This window comes from Pongo abelii, chromosome 10 (assembly GCF_028885655.2).
Source record: "Pongo abelii isolate AG06213 chromosome 10, NHGRI_mPonAbe1-v2.0_pri, whole genome shotgun sequence".
In the NCBI taxonomy this organism is placed as follows: Eukaryota; Metazoa; Chordata; class Mammalia; order Primates; family Hominidae; genus Pongo; species Pongo abelii.
In genome coordinates this window covers 95990060-96013410 of record NC_071995.2, presented here as the reverse complement: position 1 = coordinate 96013410, position 23351 = coordinate 95990060, and the positions used below count along the sequence as shown (strand labels likewise).

At 36.8% G+C, this 23351-nt stretch overlaps 1 long non-coding RNA gene across 8 annotated transcripts in view; it reads right to left on the bottom strand.

Annotated features, from left to right (window-relative positions):
- Positions 1-22806, bottom strand: part of LOC112135801 (uncharacterized) — a 106329-nt gene extending 83523 nt beyond the window's left edge. For 3 of the 8 annotated variants that reach the window (XR_008512076.1, XR_008512080.2, XR_010135816.1), the window contains exons 1-4: positions 22680-22694; positions 18457-18665; positions 18054-18191; positions 15607-15666 (exon numbers count right to left, since the gene is read on the bottom strand). This is a non-coding gene — a long non-coding RNA (uncharacterized LOC112135801). Of the gene's footprint in view, positions 1-15606; positions 15667-16148; positions 18033-18053; positions 18666-22679 lie in introns of those variants that run through there. The other 5 variants (XR_010135817.1, XR_010135818.1, XR_008512074.2 and 2 more) reach the window with 4 other exon arrangements.
- Positions 22807-23351: the final 545 nt, after the last annotated feature.

Sequence of the window (23351 nt, the reverse complement as noted above, 5' to 3'; positions counted from 1 at the left end):
TGACTGAATAAAGCTAACATAAAATAGACCTTTAAATGTTTAAAAAATCACAGAGAAACAAGGTAATAAAATAGTAAGAGGATTGTTCTGGAAACAGAAAACAGATTCTTGTGACACTTTGACACTATGATGCTCCATGCAAGCCAATAACTTCATCTTCCTTAATTTTAGCCTGTTTTTGGAGTAAAATATACATAAAGTATGGATGTCGTAAGAGAAGATGAAAGATACTTGTATCTGTGACTCGTTTGCTCTTCCTCAGAAGAAATGAAAGAAAAAAAATTAAAAGTTAAAAAATATATAAATGCATCCTTACATGAACAGCTTCATGACTCAATTATCAGCAGTGGAACAGACAAAGATCGTTCCAGTTCTGCGCCAAATTCTTATTCAAGGAAGTCTGAATTTAGTTGAAGAAAATAAGTTGCTAACAGCTATCAATGAACTGTATAGCTCAGGTTAACACAAATTGGATACTGATATAATTAATGCAATGACTGGATTATGTACGGGGTATTGATAAGGCTAAGGATAGTTGGGATGGGGGTGGGGACAGGACACATAAGGGAAAGTTTCTTGGAGAAGGTGACACACTTGTGTTGACTGAAGAAAAAGTAGGAGTGGGCCAGGAAAGAAGAGTGAGAAGAGACTTAGAGGCAAAGTAGACAGTATGTGCAAAGAAATAATATGGTTCATGTGTAGAATTCCAAGCTGTTGCATGTAGCTGGAAAGCAAAGTGCAAGACAGGAAATTGTTAGAGATAAGACTAGAAAGAGGGAGGAAGCAGCAGATTTAAGGCTAGAATTTAGCTTGGGAATATTTTGTACTTTATCTGGCAGAGTAGGGAAACACTAGAGGGTTTTAAGCTTGCACACAGCAGGTCTGCTTTGGGTTGCATGTTAGGTGGATCGCATGGTGACAAGGCTGATGGAAGAAAGGTCATTTGTATGGTGCAGATGTCCAAGCAAGAGATGAAACATCACAAGTAGCAGTAGTTCTGAACTACAACAGTGGTGGTGATCGTGATCCTTGCAGATGGATTCACAAAATGTTTAGCGTGAAAAATTAGCAGTTCCCTAATCCCAGCACTTTGGGAGGCTGAGGCAGGCAGATCACGAGGTCAGGAGATTGAGACCATCCTAGCTAACATGGTGAAACCCTGTCTCTACTAAAAATACAAAAAAATTAGCCAGGCGTGGTGGTGGGCGCCTGTAGTCCCAGCTACTCGGGAGGCTGAGGCAGGAGAATGGTGTGAACCAGCAGGCAGAGCTTGCAGTGAGCCGAGATCAGGCCACTGCACTCTAACCTGGGTGACAGAGCGAGACTCTGTCTCAAAAAAAAAAAAAGGAAAAGAAAAGAAAAATGAGCAGTTCCTGGTACCGGGTTTGATATGGAAAACAAAAGTGGGCGAAAAAGAGCCAAAAGTGATTCTTGGGTTTCTAGTTTGGATGAATGAGTCGACAGCGGTGCCACAAAATGAGACAGAGAGCATAGGATGAGAAACCACGTTAAGGGGGATGATGATGAGGTTAGTTTGCACACGTTAGGCTGGAGGGTGCCTGTTGGACACGGCAAGCTGTTGGATATTTGAGTCTGAACTGCAGACAAGAGACTGGACTACAAATAAAATGTCTGAGTAGCTACAAACCATGACGGTGGATGAAAGTACTGAGGGAAAGTGTACAGGGCAAGAGCAACAGGCTGAAGATGAACCCAGGGGAAGAGGAAGAAGGGAAGTCCAGGAAGGAGGCAAAAAGATATAATTAGAAGACCACCCAGAGGGTATGGTACAGTGGAAGCCAGGGGAATGGGCAACTTTCAGAGGGAGGGAGCTATCAATGGGGTCAAATGCACAGAGAGATCTAGGAAATAATTTAAAAGCCCACTGGATTTAGCAATTCAGGAACTACTGGTTCATCAGTAGTGAGGTAGGAGCAGAAGCCAGATGCTGGGAATTGTAAAACAAAGTAAAGGCTGGGCATTGTGGCTCACGCCTATAATCCCAGTACTTTGGGAGGCCAAGGCAGGAGAATAACTCGAGGCCAGGAGTTGTAGAATAGCCTGGGCAACATACAGAGACCCCCATCTCTACAAAAAATAAAAATAAAAATAAAAGAATTAGGCAGGTACAGTGGTGTGTGCACCTGTAGTCCTAGCTCCTTGGGAGGCTGAGGTGGGAAGATTGCTTGAGCCCAGGAGTTTGAGGCTGCAGCAGGCTATGACTGTGCCACTGCACTCCAGGCTGGGCAAGAGAGTGAGACCTTGTCTCAAAAAAAAAAAAAAAAAAAAAAAAAGCAAAGACAAGGAAACACCCAAAATACAGATACACCAGATTTTCAAGATGTTTGAATGAGATGAGAAGGAGAGCGATCAGAATAATAATGGAGAGGGACCAGGACAAGGGAGAGGGCATTTGGGACAAAAGAAACATGAGGATGGATGGATGCACTTGAGCCACGGAGCACTGGTGCCCGAGTGCCAACCCAGACCACAGTTCTACTAGAGGTTGCTCTGCTTCTCTTTTCCATTTGAGAAAATTTGGGAGCAATTTGCCCTGCTTCTAGGATGGCAGGCTCTATAGCAAGCAAAACATGGAATAAAATGGAGTCAGATGTATTGTTTTCCTGTTAAATATCCTAAGGAAATTAGACAAAAGGCAATTTCTTAAATAATTAGTGTTCACTAAAAGTCTCTTTTTTAACTCCTATTTAAGCCCTGTCAGTCACTATCAGAGTGCTTACACTTTATTTATAATAATGCTTGTATGATAGGTGCAGGGGCACACTATGAAACATCCAAACTGATAGCCAATTATACTCTCTGGTGTTTGTCTACAGTTCAGAATCTCCTACACTGAGAAGGGACAGTACACCATAGTTAAATGTGGCTCATCTGGGTATAAATAGCTTTGAGACTTTCCTGGCTCTGTCACTACCTAGCTGTGTGACCTTAAACAAGTCCTTTTTCCAAGTTCAGCCTTCCTTACGACAATGAAATGAGATGCTTCCACTTCACGGTTTCCTCTACCAGAATTTCCAGTTAAGAGAAGACTACAGATAATCTGGTTATACTTTCTACGATGTAAGAAATTAAATCAAAATGTGTTTTATAGATACTGAGGCAAATATTGAGTAGTTCTCAGGTCATAAAATTATGGTGTACATCTTAGGAGAGAAATATCTACTGATAATAATTAGGAATGATAGCTATACAAAGAGCCTTTCGTTTTCAAATGAAAAGCTCATTTGAATTACACAATATTTTCCTTCCCTTTCAAAGCCCAATACCAAGTGTTTGATGACAAATCAAAGCAGAATTGTTCCAGCCTTAGTACATATGCCACTGTCTCCAAAAGCAAAGACAGAAAGACAATTTCTGGAGACAAATAATTCATTTCTGTTTCTGCTCTATTCACTAGAAGGATATAACCACAGCTGAGATTCAACCTGACATTCAGTCATACCAAGTCTACGGATTTCTTTACCACACAGATTGCAATTTCTCTCTGCGGTGTCTCCCTAGACAATCCTGAATAAAATGACCTCGAAGAACTGGCAGAGGGGAACTACACAATTAAAAAGTGCTTTTAGCTTTATATAAAGTTAAGCAACATATACTTGTGATCCTGAAGATAAAATGGAATAAATCACAGTGCAGAGAAATAACCTTATCCTTTCTCTTCCTCATTCCAGAGACAGAGGAAAAACCATGCATTAAGTATGTTTGTTCCCTTAAAGGTTTGCTGGGATCCTGCGTATTCTTACTCAGTCCTGCTCTATGAGTAGCTTTTCTATCAGAGGAGCAAAACCTATGACCAGTTTTTAATTTTTTTTCTATCCTTTAATGTTTCTGAATCCTCCTCTTCTATAGTGTTAAATTGTGCTGATGTTGTTGTTATTTTATTTTATATAATTTTTTACAACTATTAAATTTATCCCCCTTTTTGATTTTCACATCATAGCTATAGTCTCAGTCCTGGATCTGTTGCACTCTCACCTGGATTATTGTGGCATTTCTTATCCGGTCTTTTGATTTCTGAAAACTAAGATTCTTCATCTGCCTTTCCATGGCTCCAAGTCTTCATGAAAAAGCCTATTATCAATGCTCAGCAGGATTGCTAGGGTTTGCTTCCACTGCTTATCCATGGACCTCACCACATCTACTTCCTCCTTAGGTTTCCACATTGATATTTTATATTGCTGGCTTTCCTAACTTCAAAGCGCATGTGGGCACCTGACTCTGCCCCATGCACTATGTCTCTTAACCCTCTTTAGTCTGCCATATTCTTCTCAGTCAAGTCACCTCTGTACCCTCATCATCTAACCATTCCTATTTTATTTCTAAACCTTCCCCTAAAGTCTTTCCTAAGTCTTTAAATCACTTAATCTTCCACCTTCCTTCCCTCAGTAATGCCTGGCTCTAGAATTCTATAAGAAGCCCATCTTTGCTGGCAACCTCTGGAAAGCAAATATCCCTTAGTTGCAGTTTCTGAAGTACACACCATTCTTTCCTCCATTCCTTTTTTAATACCCCAAATTACCCTATGATCTGAATATTTTATGTCTTTATGACTTTAGTAGTATTTTCTAATTCCAAATTTATTATATCTATATCTCTTTTTTTAGATCTTCAACCCCTCAAGTGCAGGTATTATATAGCTATAAATCAGCCTTTTGGAGTACTGTCCAGACAGCATTTTGAAAATGCAGAAATTTTAATGTTGATAATAAAATAGAAAGTATTATGCAAATTTGCCTATTCTTCCATGAGGACATGAATGAACAAATCATTTTGGAAACCACATAGCTTGGCTCTATCAGCTCCCCAGTGGGCCTTGATAGCACTAAGCCTATTTCTTACCTTGCTCTCTGTCCTGTGGAGCTAATCCAACCATAGACTTGCCTTTGAAGTCCACTGGAACATCATGCATGGGTGAGCTCCAGAGAGCACACAAAAGCAAGAGAAGAAAACTGACATGTTATTCTTAACCAGAGGGACTGTGCTATTTCCGAGTTTCTATACACACTTGGGCATCCCACAGACTTCAAGAGCCTGCAGATGAAGCAGGAGAAGAAGCTGAAGTTATCAGTGTCCTGCAAATGGGCAGCAGATGAAGCCACAGTGGAATGAAACGTTTAAATTCTTAGTAAATCATTCTCTTTTTTTTATTCTTTATCAAGAGTCATACAATCACAAATATAAAATTCTTTTAGGCTATAAAATGACTCCCTGAGAATGTCAAGCTCTTCGGCAAATGGCATCCACTCTTCATCTAAGGTATAAAAATTGCCTTGTAGACTAGCATTCAATTCCATGCAACAGACATTTATCCAGAATCTTTACTGAAAAGGAGTTGTGCTCATCAAGATGAGAGCACCATCAACATCTTCAAAAAGAAAAGCATAAAGCAGCTCTCATTGCATATAGTCCTCCACAGCCACTTAAAAGCACACTCTCAAACAGCATCAGTATGTGATGCAGCAACATGGGTGAAATAGAAATTACAGCTTTAACACTGCAGTATTAATACTTTAGTATATCTCTAATATCATAACCAAGGGCTTAAGCTAAATCGCATATTTATTATGTACGTATTTTTGGACACTGCACGTCCTTTCCTAAAAACAAATTCTACTGAAATAAGATAATCAACAAGAGGACCCGCTACTTAACAACCCTTGTGTGTTCTTGGGTGTTTTTTTTTTTAACCTCTCTAAACCTCTGTATAGTAACTTGTAAAGTGTGAAGGATCATAATGCTTGCCTTTAGTCCATGTGAAAATGATGCCAGAAATGTGGGAAATGGTAAAAAAAAAAAAAAAAAAAAAAAAAGATACTAAGGTGGGTATTATAATCCTTATTTTACAGAGGAAGAAACTGTGTTTCAAAGATACTAAGCAATTGGTCCATGGTCGTAGTAGGTCTGGAATTTTAATCTAATTTGGTCTGACTCCAAAGGCTGTACTCTTCCTACCACAGAGGTTGCTGCTTCTCTTATGGCCCCAAGGTGAAAAAGAAAAGGTGACATCAGCTGAGAAGATCTTCCAAATGCCATCAGACATAGATGCCTGGGCTCCAATTACCCTCTCTTGAAAGTGTATGCTCAAATATTAGAATATTAGACCTTCAAAAGCCTTCCAATGCCCTCAAATCACAGGGCACAAACTCCAAGGTAAAAATGGCTGAAACCATGACTGATCAATGTAGCCTAGAAAAATAAACATGCACCTGAGAAGTAGAAACTCACTGATTACTGACAAGATATGGACAAGACAATCAATTTGTGCTGCTGAACACTGATTGGTGTAGCACTGTAATTTAGATTTCACTTTTAAATATTTCAAGATGAAAGCTAAGAAGTTGTATTTGTTTTCGGAAGCAACATTACTCAAAATACTTTGGCTACATTATTGGGGAAAAGACAGAAGGCAATGAGCAATTTATGTCAAAGTTAAATTATTATGAATGAGTACACTGGAGATGTACCAAAGAGGTGTATCATCTCCTAATAGTAACAAAGTGAGTATGCCTACTCTCAAACATATTTACTTTAGAGGCATGACACTAAAATTAAATTTGAAGAAGACATTGGACATTATGATCCAGTAAGTGAAAGTGAAACTGGGAATAGCTGAATCTGTAATTCAATAAAAACAATTTTTTTCCACATATTTTCTTTCAACTCTTCTGATTTCTAAATTTGACCATATACTATATTTCCTCAATATATAATCCTTTGTCCTTCTCAAGGTGTTTTTTTTTTTTTTGGCTTCTTTTCTTCAAATTGTGAGTCTTAATGTGTATTTTTAAAGGTAGGTCAGACATACTGTCTCTAAGTACCTAATCTTCAAGCTCTAAATCACCCAGAGGAAAATGAGGGTGGGGGAAAAGGAGAAGAAATTCCACTGAAGAATTTCTCAACCACATCTTTTACATTGTGTGGAGTTCAAAGGTGTCTCCTGCAAATGGCTATCAAAATGAAATACAGCTCAGAGCAGACAGCAGTGAGAGGAGTTCCTTATTTGGGAGCATGAAAGGCATTCACAAGTCACAGGGAGAAGGTGTGTAGCACCTCTGCTGTCATTATCTGTTTAGACAAGTGGATGGCAAACCTTGCTTCCCAAAGACACTGAGAATTGAGAGTGGCCGCATCCAGGAGTGGGTCTTATTAAGCGGCCTTCTTTCTGATTTTCTCCATGATGTGTCCAGTATTAAGTCCCTTCACATAATAGGATCTCCAGGAAAATTGGTCCTTTGCTACATCCTCCCCCTGACCCCAATAAAAGGGTATCTGTCTTCTCCAGCTCACAGAATACCATACACTGTCAATAAGAAATGTCTGCTAGGAATGTGTACTTTTTAAGCCAATTCTTCACTTCCCTGGGCAGAGAAGCCAGAAATAGTCAAGGCTCTTTTTTCTACATCTACAAAACACAAACTCCACCAGAGAAAAGAAGAGAATAATTAAGTCATTACGAAGCCTTTGCTTTTCAACACAGAGGTAACTAAGGGCAAAAATGTCAAGGCTTTTAAAGTGAAGTTTTCCAGTTCTTTTTGGCCTGCTAATCTTTGGCTTTCCTGGAAAATGATTATGAACATGCATACAAAGTTGTTTTTCCTTAAAATCGTAAACTTTCATATTTGAGATAGAAAGCGAGAATTGAACCAATACCAAAGCTCTTTGCTTAATGTTAAGCTTTATTTGGAATAGTGTTTTTATCTATGTGGGTAAATGGTATAATATTTCTGCCAGAGAATGAAGCTATGGGCAGGGCTTTACACATCCTGGGATGTGAAAGACAGCTTTGAAAAGTTTTCCATCACATAGAATGTGTTAGTCTATCTTCTCAAGATAGTGAGGAAGTTGACATATTTCAGAAGATAGGCACAAGCAACGATGTAAACTATTTTTAAAATATTTCAATTTACATTCATGTCCAAACTACGGAAGACTACTGCAAAGTTGAATAAGGGCACCAATAAATCCACCAAGTCCCCAGCCTTCGATACACACACACGTATTTTACTATAAACCTTCAATAAAGTAAAATATTTGTAATTTTTAGACAGTTGAATTAATCACTAACAGGATGACATAGTTACATTTTTTAAAGTTTTTATGAAATGAAAGCCTTATGTTTTTGCTGATGAAATCAGTTGAAAATTCTAAAATCCATCTCCAAGAATTAGCCTTTATTCTGAATATTCTCATTATTCTCACAACAAATAACCTGAACCTACATTCTGAGCCTAAAACTTACATTTGATTGTTAATACTGCTTTCTACCTGTGCAGAAATAGCTTTTCCCTTCACACTACTACAGTATGATTGCTAACAGTAATTTTATTATATTATTCAATTAGTTCTTCAAGGTTTTCTTTTCTCTCCAATTCTACTACAGTTGATGAGAGAACGATTATATTTTCTCCTTTTATAAAATCCTTCACAGGGCCATTAGCAACACTGTTCAGATGAGATAATTAAGAAAAAAAGCCAATTGAATGATTGAGTGAATGAATGATTGAAAATCTTTCCAAAGTTATAATAATAATTGTGATTATTGGGGTCAAAGCAAAACCATTTTAGTCTAAAAGACTGTACACTATACCAACTTTTACCCAATTTGGAATGAAAAATTAAATTTCCAAACCATGTAGAAATTCTGAACTCTTTGAAATATTTTGTTTTGTGGGAAAGAACCAGAAATTCTTTGTCATATGTACCCATCTATCTTATTTTAGTTACCCAACCGAAAGATAAAATAATATTATCAAAGAGATAATTGACTGGAGGAGTTTAAAGTGTTTATAAATATTAGAGATCCAATCAGTAAGTAACTGAGTTAATTGTCATGGACTGGACTGCATTGCACTGAATCAACAGGATTCAAGTGAGGACTACTCGACTCTGGATTCGGATCTTCCTAGCACTTTAAAACCATCGGGCTTAAAATAAAATAGATCTGAGTCTTTAAGGCGATCTGCCTGTTTATACTGGCATTCTGCACTATACCATATTCTTACTTGTCAAACTGTTTCCCTGGATTGAATATAAGCACAACATCTGATGAGAGTCCATGTATGTCTCCCGTTTCCATTACGTAAGTATGTACCTTCTAGATGACTTCCTCACCACTTGAAAGTTACAACATTCTCAATATTTTTTAAAATTAAAATTAAAAGCTGCTAACACAAAACTATTTCTGTAAATGTCACCAAATGGAATTTCTTTTAAAGATCAACAGCATCATCATACAACATGCCTAAAAATGGAATGGTATTATTCGTGCGTCACTTACAGCCTTTCACATATTAAGTCCACAGCCAACTAACAAAACAGAGGACTCCAGGAGCTTTTTAAAAAAAATCTTTTGACCAAAGTGAGCTATGAATTTAGCGTAAAATATCTCCTTTATGCTTGTATGTTCAAATTAATATGCAATGTCCCCAAATTTGCATAATAAGAATTCAAGAGGAAGCCAAAGGATCTATCTTCACAGTGACAAAACAAGCCGTTAATATAGAGGAAAAAAAATCTTCAACCAACTCAACTGATGGGGACTGCATTGAGAAAACTGGCTGATTAAATATTTCCCTTTCCAACTGCATGTTGTGCATTCTTGTGGCAATTACAGAGGCTGAATATTGTTCTCCATTTGCTACTGTCATTGTGCACCCAGGTGGCGGTGAGATACCAACAGTTACACACTGTAGCTAAGGGCCAAGGTTCATGCCTGAAATTAGTGTCAAAATGAAAACACCATAGAAAGTTAGGGTTAAAGGGGAGCCCAGCTCATCCTCTGCAGTTTACCGACATCAACACAGCATGTGATAAGCATTTGGAGCACAGTTCATTTCTGGAACTCTCACGGGCTGTTCAGCTACTACTACTACAAGACAGACTGTGGAAATATCTCTTGTTTCTTAAAAGCAGGACAGCTCAAAGCCTCATGGCCAAAGCTTTATGCTCACTTATCTCCACTAGCAGATAGGAATTCCCAAAGAATGGGGCTGCTTCAGCAGGGTCCTCCCATATAAGTTAGAGGGTACACACAACCTGTTACAGTCACTGGTTTAAGAAGCAACTTTTCTAGCTTGCTTCACCCAGGAAAATTAACACACGCTACACATATATTATTCAAAAGTAATACCTCCTTGAAGGAAGCCCCATCTATATTTATATCTATCTACATTAATCTGACTGTTACAGCCAGTAAAACAGCCTTACAGCAGAGGTCAGATGTAGTACTTGATTTTTTTAAATATCCACCTGGATTTTCCTATGAAGTAAAATTTCTATCTTAATAACTTGGTTTGCGTGTTCATAAAAATACAGACATATATCTCTCTTAAGATTTCAAGGCTACACCTTTGCATATAATCAAGCAAAAATATAAATAAAATTAACCACAAGTACTGTTTATTGATAGAGGAGATTTGCACTAGGAGTTTGAATGTTGAATTCGGCTTTTATTGAAAATAAAAACCCAACATGAGGTATTAGCTAATAAAACTTTATGATGGTTAAGGAAATGGCTCTTTTTTAGGGGGTGGTGGGTGGTCAGCAACTTTTATGATACTGAAATATATCCCAGGAAATAGAAAAATAATCATTTAGAGTGTAAAACAGCAAAATCAACTTAGAGTTAACAGCATTGTAGGCCTGAATTGTGATGGAAAACACACAAACACAACACAATTGCACTTTCCCTTAGAAACACCAGAAAGTCCATTCTATATCAAATGCATTAATGTAGATAAAAGTGACAATCTATTCCAGGAAGAATCAAAAATGTATTGCATATATTAATATATTCCTTAATGATATCTCTAACCCTAATATAAATATTTAAAGATCTTTAAAGGCCTTAGGTTATGATTTTAGGAGTATTATTTTCTCCTTCCCTGCAGGCTTTCCTCCATTGTCATTCTCTTCCTCCTCCCTCCCCTCCTCTCCTTTTTCCTGGCCTAAAACGTGTATGAACTGCACACCCTATGCCAGGCACTGTGCTAGGCAGTGGAGGCTCTTACTTCCTAGTCTTCGGGTCCTATCTTTTTAATATTCTTCTCTTATTTCACTGCTGGGACCCTGAACTCTTAGCCAGTATGTCAGTTGGGCACACCTCCAAACACAGACAGGGTAAAAAATGTGGAGCATTATCTCGCTCAAATCATCTTAGTTGCTACAACTGTCATGTGTTAAATAATCAATGCAGATAAAAGAATTTGGGGATTTTATTTCTAAAACAGGCTTCCTGGGAGCCAAGGGCTTTGACTCAGACATTGAAGGTTTGAGGGCTTTGAGAAGGCAGTGGCAAAATTATTTCAGATGCAGGAATGAACAGGGAAAATGCAAGACAAACTTTGTGGGGGCAATGAGCAAATCAGCCTTACAGTGTAGACCATCCCTATTTAGAAACAGAGAATGATACAGTTGGAAAGAAGGACTGAAGCCAAATAGTATGAGATCTAAAAAGGTTTGACATTTTAAAATTGTATCCTATTGGCTCTGGGGAATTCCTGAATGCAGAAGAAAATAACATAATAAAAGCCTCAAGGTAGTTATGAGGTACCTGTATTCTAAGGACATTGACTTGGGCAATAAAGTACAGGGCTTTAAAGCCTGTTCTATCCACTGCTTTATTCTGAACAACTTGAACAAGCCTAGGACATTATAGAGGCTCAATAATATGTGTTGAATAACAAGAAAAATTAATGGCACCTGAAGGACCTAGATTTTAAGTCATCTCAGCTGCTTGTTAGCTCTGTGACCCTGAAGAAGTTAACTTCTCGAAACCTCAGTTTCCTCATCTTCAAACAGACGTAATGATGATACCATTCTCATAAAGTGACTGAGAAGATTAAATTAGAAAATGAAGGTAAAGGTCTTAGCACACTGTCTGGCATATAGAAGGTAAGTGTTAGCCATTCATAATTAGAATTAGAAATCCCTTAAAATAATACAGGAAGCATTGGAAGGAAGCATAAAAACAGTAAAATCAATTTAGTGTGTGCTGCAGAGTGGGCCTGAATAATAAGGAAAATGGGATAAATTTAGACTTTCTAAATACATATCAATAAGATAACTTCTTGAAGCACATTCTGACTGTTTTACCAATATCTTCTTCTAAATTGGTGTATGTGTGTGTATATATATATACGTACACACACACACACACACACACACTCTCGTTTCTCTTCAGATTGTATAAATCTTTCCCCTTTTACTAAATTGGTATATATGGCTAGAATATATATATCTTAAGCCATTTAAAGAGTAGAAAAGAGAAATATATGCTCCAAAATAATTTGGATTGCAATGTGTGATTCACTAATGATGTATAAATCACTAGTAAGAGTCCCAGAATCTACAAAATCAGGAAAATATATTAAATACTGAACTAATGGTGACCAATCAAGAGCTGCAAGAATAGTGTCTGGCACATGGTAGGCACTGAACAAACATTTGATGCATGAGTGAATGAATAAATGAATGCTTTCTAAATCCATATGGGAGGAGATTTTTAAAATAATTCATTTGACTTCCATGTTTCCAATTTCTAGCAAATTGAATTCCTCTTTAAATATTTTCTGGAAATTCTGCATGTTTTAGGATCTCTACGGTAAACTATGTTAGAACACTTGAGATCGTGATAATTAACTACAAACCATATGTTCCTGACCACTGTGTGTTACCTTGTATCTCTCTAAGGAAACTACTAACCTACTAGTATACTTCAGTAACTGCATTTGAACTACGAACTCAATTGTCAGAAAAACACAGGAAATTCACAGACTTATACATCACAAGAACACTGTGCTTAAATAATGTCAACTAACATAAAGGGCATGAATGAACGGCTTAGAGATATTAGTAAGGATGCAAAAAGGTTTTGTACAATATACAGTGTAGTATTATAGGATCATAAAGTCTAGCAACTTTAGAAGGATTCAGGGACATAACGAGTCTATGTAGCCCTTCTCTTGAAAAAGAGATTATAAACACCATTAAGCAAATACAATGTTCACATTTTAAAATCTGAATAAATTATTAGTGAGTCCTAGATTGTAATAATTAAGCTTTTTAGGATAACTTTTTTCTTAAATCATTCTAGTAGCATTTAAACAACAGCTATCCAACTGATAGTGAAACAAATGAAAATTTGCTGTTGGATCACAAAGATGATTACATACAAAACCTGTAGATAAAGCTTTACCATGTATCCTTGCCAACAAGGTAGAACAGTAACTCGGAGTGATATTTTTACTAGCTATCTAAGAGGGCCCCTCCCTGACAGTGCATTCTTTATAATAAATTTCCTAGATGATGCTCTGTTTTGTGGAAAATAAACCAAGATAGTTGAAGAAAAGATTTTATTGAATTACACAAATAACTGGCTACTACTAAGAAAATCCATATCCTAATATCAATCCCGTGAACATACCAAAGCCAACTCAAATATTTTAGCACTTCATACACAATTTCTAATGAACCAAGTTTTAGCCTTTCCCCCGCCTCACCCAAATTCAGGCAAATGGGTCAGATAAATAGCTTCAGAGTCAATACAACTTTCTAGGTGACAGATAAGAATAATGGCACAGCACAAAGACAAAGGCAGAATTATAGTAGGCAGAAAGAAACTATAAGGAAGTATTATAATAGCTGGTCTGTAATAGTGGTATTTGAAAAGGAACATAATGACAAGAAGAAAGCAAACTTGGAGAAAGGTAGTAAACATATCAGGAGAGAATAATGTAATCAGATGCCAGAGCTTAATTTTACTTCTCTAAAAAATTACACTAATGGTGTGTTAATTCAGCAATATTATATTCTGACTAATTATTTACTATAATCAAGTTAAATTGTATAAAAATTTGTCTAATTAGCATTTAGAACAATGCAGTCTGGAAGCTATTGGCTTTGTGTAAGTTGCACAGAAAAATTGATGTCAGGATTTCATTTTGACTTACATGAAAATTGATCTAATATGTCATAACTTTAGCTCCCAAAAGATATGATTCTTTAAAAGCTATGTGATTAATGTTACTTGTGTGTACATCTCTTGAAAGAATTGAGGTGCAAAGATGTTCCTGGTAACATTAGCTGTAATCTTATCACGTTTATATCTCTGCACTTACCTATTTAATAAAGAAGATAGCTATAACAACAGCATATTTACATACATTTTTTATTTCTTAGTCCAATTTTAAATTTTAAAATATATATGACATCTGGCAAACAAAGTAAAACCAAGCGAAGTAAAATCACTCATAGTATTTATTCCTTCTTTCCTTCTTTTCTCAGCTTTCTCTGACTTGCATGCCTCTTTGGTTTTTCTCCTTAAACTACAAACTATCATATCAAATATTCTTCCCTTTAAGACACTCCTAATTCTCCTAAGGAAGTGTCAAATTAAAGTAGGCGCAATCTGGAAATACTCACTGTTTTATCTCAAGAGTTCAATGCAATTGCTTCAGCTGAGATAAATGCATGAAGACTTTTCTGAAATAACTTTTACATAAGGATAAAATGATTTCTATGCAAGAAACAATTGCCAGCCAACATTATTATCACCAGAAAATTGTAAGCTAGAATGAGCAATAAAAACATTGTATTTGGAACGAGATATTAGAGAACAGCTATTAAAACATTTTACTCAATTTCTATTGCACCTTAAAATGAAAGTCATCAAAATGTCATTACAGGCCTTTTCCCCAGATTCTTCAGAGAGTGAATTTAATCATTTCAGGAAATTGAGCACTATCCACCATTCACTTAAATCCTTTGAAATAACAGCAAAGCAAAACACAATGTGAAATTTATAAGACACTTTATATTAAAATGTGTTCATATACATACATAGATACATACCGAGGAGTACTTGTCTCCAAATACCTAAAATCAAATCTTGGGAAATTAACCACTTATATAAAATATTACCTTCAAGAGGACTTGAAGTAAGAAACCCAAGTAAAGGAGCCACAAGTTGAGCTCTATAAAACCCCAAAGTTAATAAAGCACTAACATATCAGGGTTTTTTTTAATACGTTCAAAAATCAATTATTTGGAAATTACTTCAAGCCACAGTGATTACTTGTACACCGAAGCATGGAACTTTTGCTGCTGCTCTACTAAAGAAAGCTAAACATTGGTTGAATAAGTGCGATTACAATAATGTAGGCACGCTTATTGGTTCCTTTAGAAAATTGGTACTTCGTAAAGAATTTTCAAGCCAGAAGAGACCTTTTGACATCACCTAACCCTGGTTCTTAATTTACTAGTTCTAGAAATAAAATCCACATAAAATAAATATTACTTTTATTGATCTCCAAAATGATCATTTTCTCTAAAGAAATAAAAAGCTGCTTATTTTCAAGGCTGAAGGGAAATATAGGGAGCACCTGCTTGCATTTTATCACCAAAGCTAGCCAATCTTCAGAAAATGACTAACAATCAAATTCTCTAAGCTCTTCTCTCTAAACCTTTAATGTTCAAAAAAAAGCAAATTTTAAATAATTATATTTAGACAGCAGTTTTCCAATGCTACTGGCAAGAAGTAGAGGAAATGGTTTGAAAATTGCACTTTTTAAAATGTTGAATTTTTACCTTTTGATTCGAGGAGGATGTCACTTCTCATGGAACCCATTTTCCTGAAGATATTCAGCGCTGGACGATTTAGAATAAAATATTAGCATATTACTTAAAAAAAAAAAAAACTTTACTACAAAGCCACAATCTCACTCGAAAGGAAGCTGATGGTGCTTATAAGCAATAAATGCCTTTCCTGATACCTATTTTGTCATCACCATCTTATTAGCAGAGTGCATGTTTTCTGCAGCATCCATCAATTAGCCGTTTTTAAGGAAACGGGAAATGGATCAGGGCTCATCTGCTAAGCAAGGCTGTATACTCCATAGCCTCTTAATCACCAAGGCTCCTTTCTAACAAGGTTCTAGAAGACAAGGAAGCCTAGAGACCATTAAGTAGCACACAAGCAGAATATTCCCGGGAGTCACCAATATTGGATACAACTTTCCCCCAAAGAACCAGCCTGCGACTGAAAGCGACAGAGCCTCCCGTAGCTGAGCCGCAGCACATCTGCTAGCTTGTGCCTTAGCGCTTGGCAATTGCAAAGCAGATCCCAATACCATCAGACAAACTACTCCTGACTTCTTACTCCCCCAGCAGAATCCAGGCATTTGGAGAGAGCCTGCCGGTTTCACAGGCACCCCAGTTAGAGAGAAGGTAAGGAAATGGAAGGCTCACCCTTTCATAGTCAATCCACCTAGAGCTGCATCATCCGAATCACAAATGAAATGCTAATGTACAAGAAAGTGAATGCCAATTTCCTCCACTTTGCTCCAAGTTTCAGTGGCCCCTCCACAATAAAAGATAGCTGTTTGTGGAGGCTGCCTTGTTCCATACCATTAACTCAGAACAAAACATATTTTTAGTGGGACAGCAGTGTTTACTTGTAAGAACTGATGAATTGCTCGGCACCATTTATCACTTGCAGACAAAGACGTTCAGCCACAATTTTGGACATAAATCAAGGTACATGCTCCTCAATAAAAAAAAGACTGCTAAGTCCCCAAAACCACGGAGATTGAGGTCAGACTGGCCATAGCAACCACCAACAGGACTTGGGCCTCCAGAAGGACCTAGCAACCGATAAATGAGTTCAGATCTCTTTTCATCTCCACTGGTGTGAAAGCCAAAATTAAAAAGATTAGATCACCCTGCACCCATTACAAAAGGCGCCACAATGAAAAAGTCATTTCCAGCCTTTGAATCACATCAAATAAATAACATTCATCCCTGCTATAATGAACAACTTTCAAAGTAAATTGAATCTCCATAGTACTGCTTTCCCTGGCTGAACAGTATTTACATAACAATATATCACAGGAAGCTCCGAATGGATCTTGTAAATGGGGACCTGGGGATAAAAACCATCTTTAGCCCCGATTACTGTATATTCAGGCTGCTTTTCGGTCCTCCTCATTTAAACAATGTGTTGTATCAGGAACATAAACAATGCTTTTAAATTGTGGGAAATGAAAGTTTTTGGTACATTTTTAAATGTCTGGATTCATCCCAATAGACTCCCTTTTGTGGAGCACTAAGAACATAAAAATCACTTAACCTCCTAAATCGATGTCCTGGACTCATTTTTGTGACAAAGAATTCTCATCTATGTGTACACTTGGCTTCTTTGTTCATGCCAGCAATGTTTCACCCTAAATATCTGCTGAGTTTTTTTGTATTACTTAAAATGAAAACACATTTGCAGATTTCTTTTTAGCGTGCGACTCATTCATTATTTCTTATTTCCTCGAAAGTATAAGATATTCCCTATTGCCATAGCAATAATGTCTATTAAGTTTTAGTAATATCTCTACACAAAGTGTTCATCCTCTACAGTCTAATTTTGAGTCAATTTCTCCTCATCATTAAAAAAAAAAACCGGCTAATTTCCAAAAACATATAGGCTTCCATAAACTATTGTACATTTCATATATATTTCAAATGGAGTATGTTCCAAATAAGACAGTTAAATCTATGTTGAAAACATACCATTATAATCTTATCTTTTTGTGACAGCTCACGTAGATATTACTATTTGAACTCCACAGGGAATCTCATTAATTTTTGAAACTCTCTGACCTCAGTACAGTTGAGTGTAAAAATAATTACAAATTAAGAATGAAAGAGCATCCCTTGAATTCTGCATGGCCATATGCTGCTCTACGTTGCACAAAACATTGCTAACAATCATCAAACAGAATTTTTTTCCAGATATAAATTTAAACAGCATGCTGAATATCACCAGACAGACACAAAAAGCAGCTCACCCTTCCACTCAGCTCCGCTCACACTTCACCTCCGGCGATTCCAGTAACACAAAGCCCCGAGAACACAGGTTTGCAGGCAAGTGACAGCACAGATGATACCCTCACAAAAATATTTCCCTATCCAGAGTCGCTTTCTATCTCAATGTTGCAGACACAAAGTGCAGAAATACAAGAATCTGGGAATAAATATTTTCTTACCTAAAACTTGTCTGAAGGACGGTCTTGTTATTGTTGTCACCTCCGGTGCCCCCTCTCGCCATCGCGGAAATCGGCTCCACTATGTGTACTGCTCTGTGCCTCAGTTACAGCTGTGACACTCATCTGCCTGCATAGAACCTATGAGGGGAAATGAGAGAAAGAGAGAGCGAGGATTTGCGCTTGTGTATGTGTGTGCTTGTGTGTGTGTGTGCGTCTCTGTGTGTGTGTGTTTCAGAGAGAGAGAGAGAGAGAGAGAGACTGCTGACTTGAGACTAAGAACCTAAAACCTCCGGCCAAGTCAAGCCTGAACAAATATGATCAAAGCTCTGTCCTTCATCAAGAGAGTAGACAGATATTTTGTTCTCCTCCACTGAAAAGTGGGACTGTCATTGGGGATTCTCACCAGGAAAGTGCAGACAGCGGCAGACCTTCTCCAGAGTGTTAGTGCTGCCCAGCAGTCCGTGCAGAATACAGGTACCTATTGTTCCAGAGACAGATATGTAGCCAGCCAGTCAGACTCTGACAGATCTCAGCAAACCAGCGAGCCTGCCTTCATTTTAACTCCTTATTTACTAGTGCTTTTTGGTCAAATGCAAAGTCTTCTCATCACCCCTGAGAAATAAATGGAGATGATACAGATAAACTCACAGCAGAAACTAATCCTATATCTTTTACAAAGAGGGACTTTTTGCTATTGAAATGCTGAATTTGATGCAAATATCTTATTTTTCTGGGAAGAAATGAAGCATTAGATTACATGAGCAAGACTTAGCAAGTATAGGAAAACCTTGATATTCAAGATGAACAGTGCAGCCGATTTAAAAAGAGAGGAATAAGGGTTGCTCAAAACATCCTGAGTGTAAATATATATACGCCAACACAAACCGGCTGAATAAAGCCAAGGGGTCCCAACCTTTTGCAAAGGGGTGTGGCACATTGAAAACCTGCACAAAAAGCCACCTCAATAGACCTATTTCCCTAGAGGCTAGAGTATTTGGTGTCTCTTTTTTTAGATCCCACTGCTTTCTCAAGTACCCCAAAACACCTCCCACCCCCAGTACTGCACCAGTGTCTGAATTATATCTAAGGCAGTGAAACCAAATTAGGGAAGGTCAGAGAAAAATAACTTACTCTACATTCTCCGCGATGGATTCTGAAACCCAGAAGGTACATTTGATTCTTTAAATTCCTGGACCTTAATAGATTACAGTAGGTTTCTAACTTTTATCTTTGTGTATTAATTGATTGATTTTCTTTTAAGGAGTGAAAGAAGACAAAATACCTTGCATTTGATTGTTTAACAATACTAGAAGACAAGGAATAGAAAAACAAAAAGTAGCTTGTCATTTAGTTAAAATAAGAGATGGAACTCTCCTTCCCTAGAAGACTTAATATACAAGCTCTTTGAATGTTTTTTGAATAAACATCAATTCTCATTAATTGCTACCATTCACCCAAGAAGCATATTCTGATATAGTAGGTGTGCTGCATAGTGTAGAAAATGGTTATGAAACTCCTTTGTAAAATCCACACTCAGGCATCACTTAACAAAGCCAGAGGGTAAATCCTCAATGCAATAGGGGGAGGTTTAGCCATGCATGGCTGTTAATGGTAATGAGACGTGTAGAACATATCTGCGCACTGCCAAACAGCTTCTTCTAAATATCTAGCATTTGTATTCTTTATTTTTTAGAAAGAAACTAGTAAGAAATTGTGTGGTTTCAAAACTCCGCACACAAACAAAAAACAATCTAGAAAATACAGTTACCTCCTTTCACACTGTCTCTTGTCCTAATCCCAGCATTTTAAAAACATTTCAGGTCATGCCAAGTTAGCTAGGACTGAGCAATTAATATAGGCTTTAGAAACTCTTTCAGAAGTTAAAATTGCTTAACTTGGTGACTTCTGAAAAAGCTGCCTTGTGGTTTCTACTCAGGGAGAGCTTCTATTATGTTCAGAAGGGAAAGGACATCAAAAGACTGCCTCAATGATGAGAAAAGTATACGGGGTTTCCGACTAAACTCATCATAACCTATAAGCCAAGAACAAAACAAGAGAACTTGTAGCCTGCTTCTTCTAAGTGGCATGAACTGATTATTTTCAAGCCCATTTTAAAGAACACGTGTATCTTTGTAAGGTCAAAGGACAACCTTATTTCACATTACTATCTTAATAGCAAAATAGCAGAAGCCCATTCAGTGAAAGAAAGTAGGATAGATTATAGGTAGGTTCACATATAGAACAGAGCTGAATCACAGTAGAGGTGACAGCTTCCATGCAAGGCCCCCGTGACTGACTAATGTTGCAGTTTGAAAGACGCATCTAAGCGCTCACTCCTAAGCATGTGATAAGACTTAGGTGTAAGTACATTTAATTAGAGCATTACTCAGGACCCATCCAGATGTTATTACATTTTACATTTTTTTTTTCTTTTTGATCTCTGTATCCCACTTCTGTTGTCTTCAGAAAGCCAAGCTTGGTGAGCCAAACAAATTTTAAATATTCAGCTCTTAACATGTTTGAATACAGACAGTTCTCACAGTCAGGCTCCATTATTTTCTAGAGGTATATACAGAGGGTTATCACCATTAATGAGAGTCATGGGCACATGAAAATAAAACACAGAGACACCATAAAGAGTGTGGATGTGTGTGTGTGTGTGTGTGTATAAAGAAGTATCATACTTGTGCAAAATACATGTTTTATATGCTTCATGAGTATGCAAAAGCATCATTTCTTTCTCAATAAAATTTTTTGTGAAGTCCCTACTGAAATATCTGTCCCTAGAATACCCCTGAGGTCCATTATATAGCTCTGAGTTAATAATTCACACTTCAGTCCCCAATTTGCCAAATAATTCATGTCAAGCAAGAGTCCAACATGAAATGCCAACTGTTTCTTGAAAGAAAACAAACCATAACTGTTTCATGTGCTAGGATTTTAAAAAATAAACATTTGAGGATTAGAGGCACCACTCACTAATAGTAGTAAGGGGCAGGCTAATGCTCCTGAGAATCTACTGGATATCTATCCCTTTTCATCCATATCACTTGATTTGAGCGACTTAAAATTAGGTTTCCCAGAAAAAAAAATGTGAAAGGAAAACAGAATCTCTTCTTTATATTACAGAATGTTCTGATTTTTGTAATATTCCCCAAGACATGCTCCAGCTACATTCAGTTATTCATTCACACAATAAACTTCATGCTGACATAACTTCTGAGAGTCTCTCTGGGAATGCTAAAAGTAACCCAACTCTACCAAAGTTAAAAATCATCTCTCCACAAAATTAAACATTATCTAAGTTCTCCATGCAGTTATTAAATACATAGAAGATCACCTCTGTGCATAATCTACAAATGGCTTAGATTACATATTAAAATTCTAATTAAAAGTCTTCGTCTTATCTCAGTTGGCCGATTTGAGATTAGAGAGCAAATACGGGTTTGGCATGAAAGCTCATGCGGAATGAAGATTTCTGATGATCACAACTTAGAAATTAGTAGCAGTGTTACAGAGTATTGCTAATAGAAATAAAATAACGCAAAACTATGAACAACTTCTGAGGCCCTCCTTAGATGGTGAGTATAGAGTGACATGAAGAGATTCCCTGGTAACTTCTATTCCATAGGAATGTACTTGTTTGAGAGTTGGAGAAAGACATGAGAGATGAAATTTCTGCAGGTGTGAGAGGAAATTATGCCCATTATTCCATTCGAAATTGAAATATTGAAAAATTTGATCATGTAATTTTGACTGACTAGAAAACGTATTATGCAACATAAACTAAGGCTTTTCAATATTTAAGATCCAGGTTAGAAGAAACATTAGATTTCCACTTAATCCATAGCTAAGTGAAAACAGTATTTCTGAGAGTGATGTTCGAAAAAGTCATGGAACATTTAATGGAAAATATTAGGAGTTACTTCATCCCTTCTACATGCTTACGACATTTTATAGTATGACCATTTGGTAATTAGCAGAAGGAAAGACATGCGTTTTCCCTAACAATCCTCTCACTGCAAAGTAATAACACATTTTACAAAGTCTACCTCATCAACTTCCTGACGTACAGTTTAAATTAGATAAATTCATTTCAGAAAAGCTCAATGAAGTATTTTACTCATTAATTAGTAAGTAATCAGATATTTAGAAATAACAATGGAGTATTTTGCCTTCTTTATTCAAAGGTAGCTGCTGGAAGTCAACTCTAAGAACATGCACACGGAGTCCAGAATGTGAACATTTTGAACGGTAACAAAGGGAAAGGACATGTATTGCTGCATATGAAAATGAAACAATATATTTTCCATAAATGTTTCTATGAATGTGCTCTTAAATAGTCTGGGGCTTACAGCACAATGAAAAAAAATGTCCATGTAGCTGATTGATGAGAGTTGATATTTAATGCATAAGCATTTCATAGAAGTTGGGAAACTCCCCCAAGGAATTGGGTAGAAAAAAGTGGTGAAGATTTTCCTACATTTATTTTGTACAGCATTTTTGAAAAATCTCAGAAATCCTAGAACATGCATATTTTCTTCAAGAATTGCCATTCTAGAAATTTTTCTTACTAGACATATGTTATTATTCTACATCCCATTCTTTAAGTAACACAGGACCTACCCAGCTTCTCCAACAGCTGATGGCAGATCTGCACAGCGATTGATGAGTATTATTCTGAGACAGACAGAGCATCACATGAAAGTGCTCATCTCCTTTCCTTCTGTCATGTGGAGTCTTCTCCATCCAAATCTTCTGATAAAAGTCAGGATAAAGCATAATTTATTTACATGGTAAAGTCATTATACTCCTGACCTAAAATGTTACTGGACTTTTCCCTAGCTATTGCTATTTAAGGAATTCTTTAAAAAACAATTTAATTTCCTTACACCCAGTCAAGTTTTTCTCCACAGATAATTGGCTTTCATTATAAGCACACACACACAAAAATCAGTGAAGTCAGTATGTATGAGGCATTTAAATATTTTCAAATTAAAGTATGCCTGTATTTATGTTAGGGTACCCAAACACACACTTCCATTTGATTCTGTATAACTGATCTTATAACATATGAGAAAGCACTCTTACAACATATGAGAAAACACTGTGGAATTGTTAAAGGCTACACAGCCAAGTTAGTCATTAATAGCAGTAGAAGTCCAAATAAGTCAGTATTGCAGATGGCATTTTTTTTATTTTAAACAAGCACCTTATTGAAAAGCAATAGAGTCTCCTTGCTAATTTTACTGAATTTTTGCATGCTTACTACTAGAACACTCTAGTTTTATTTTCTGA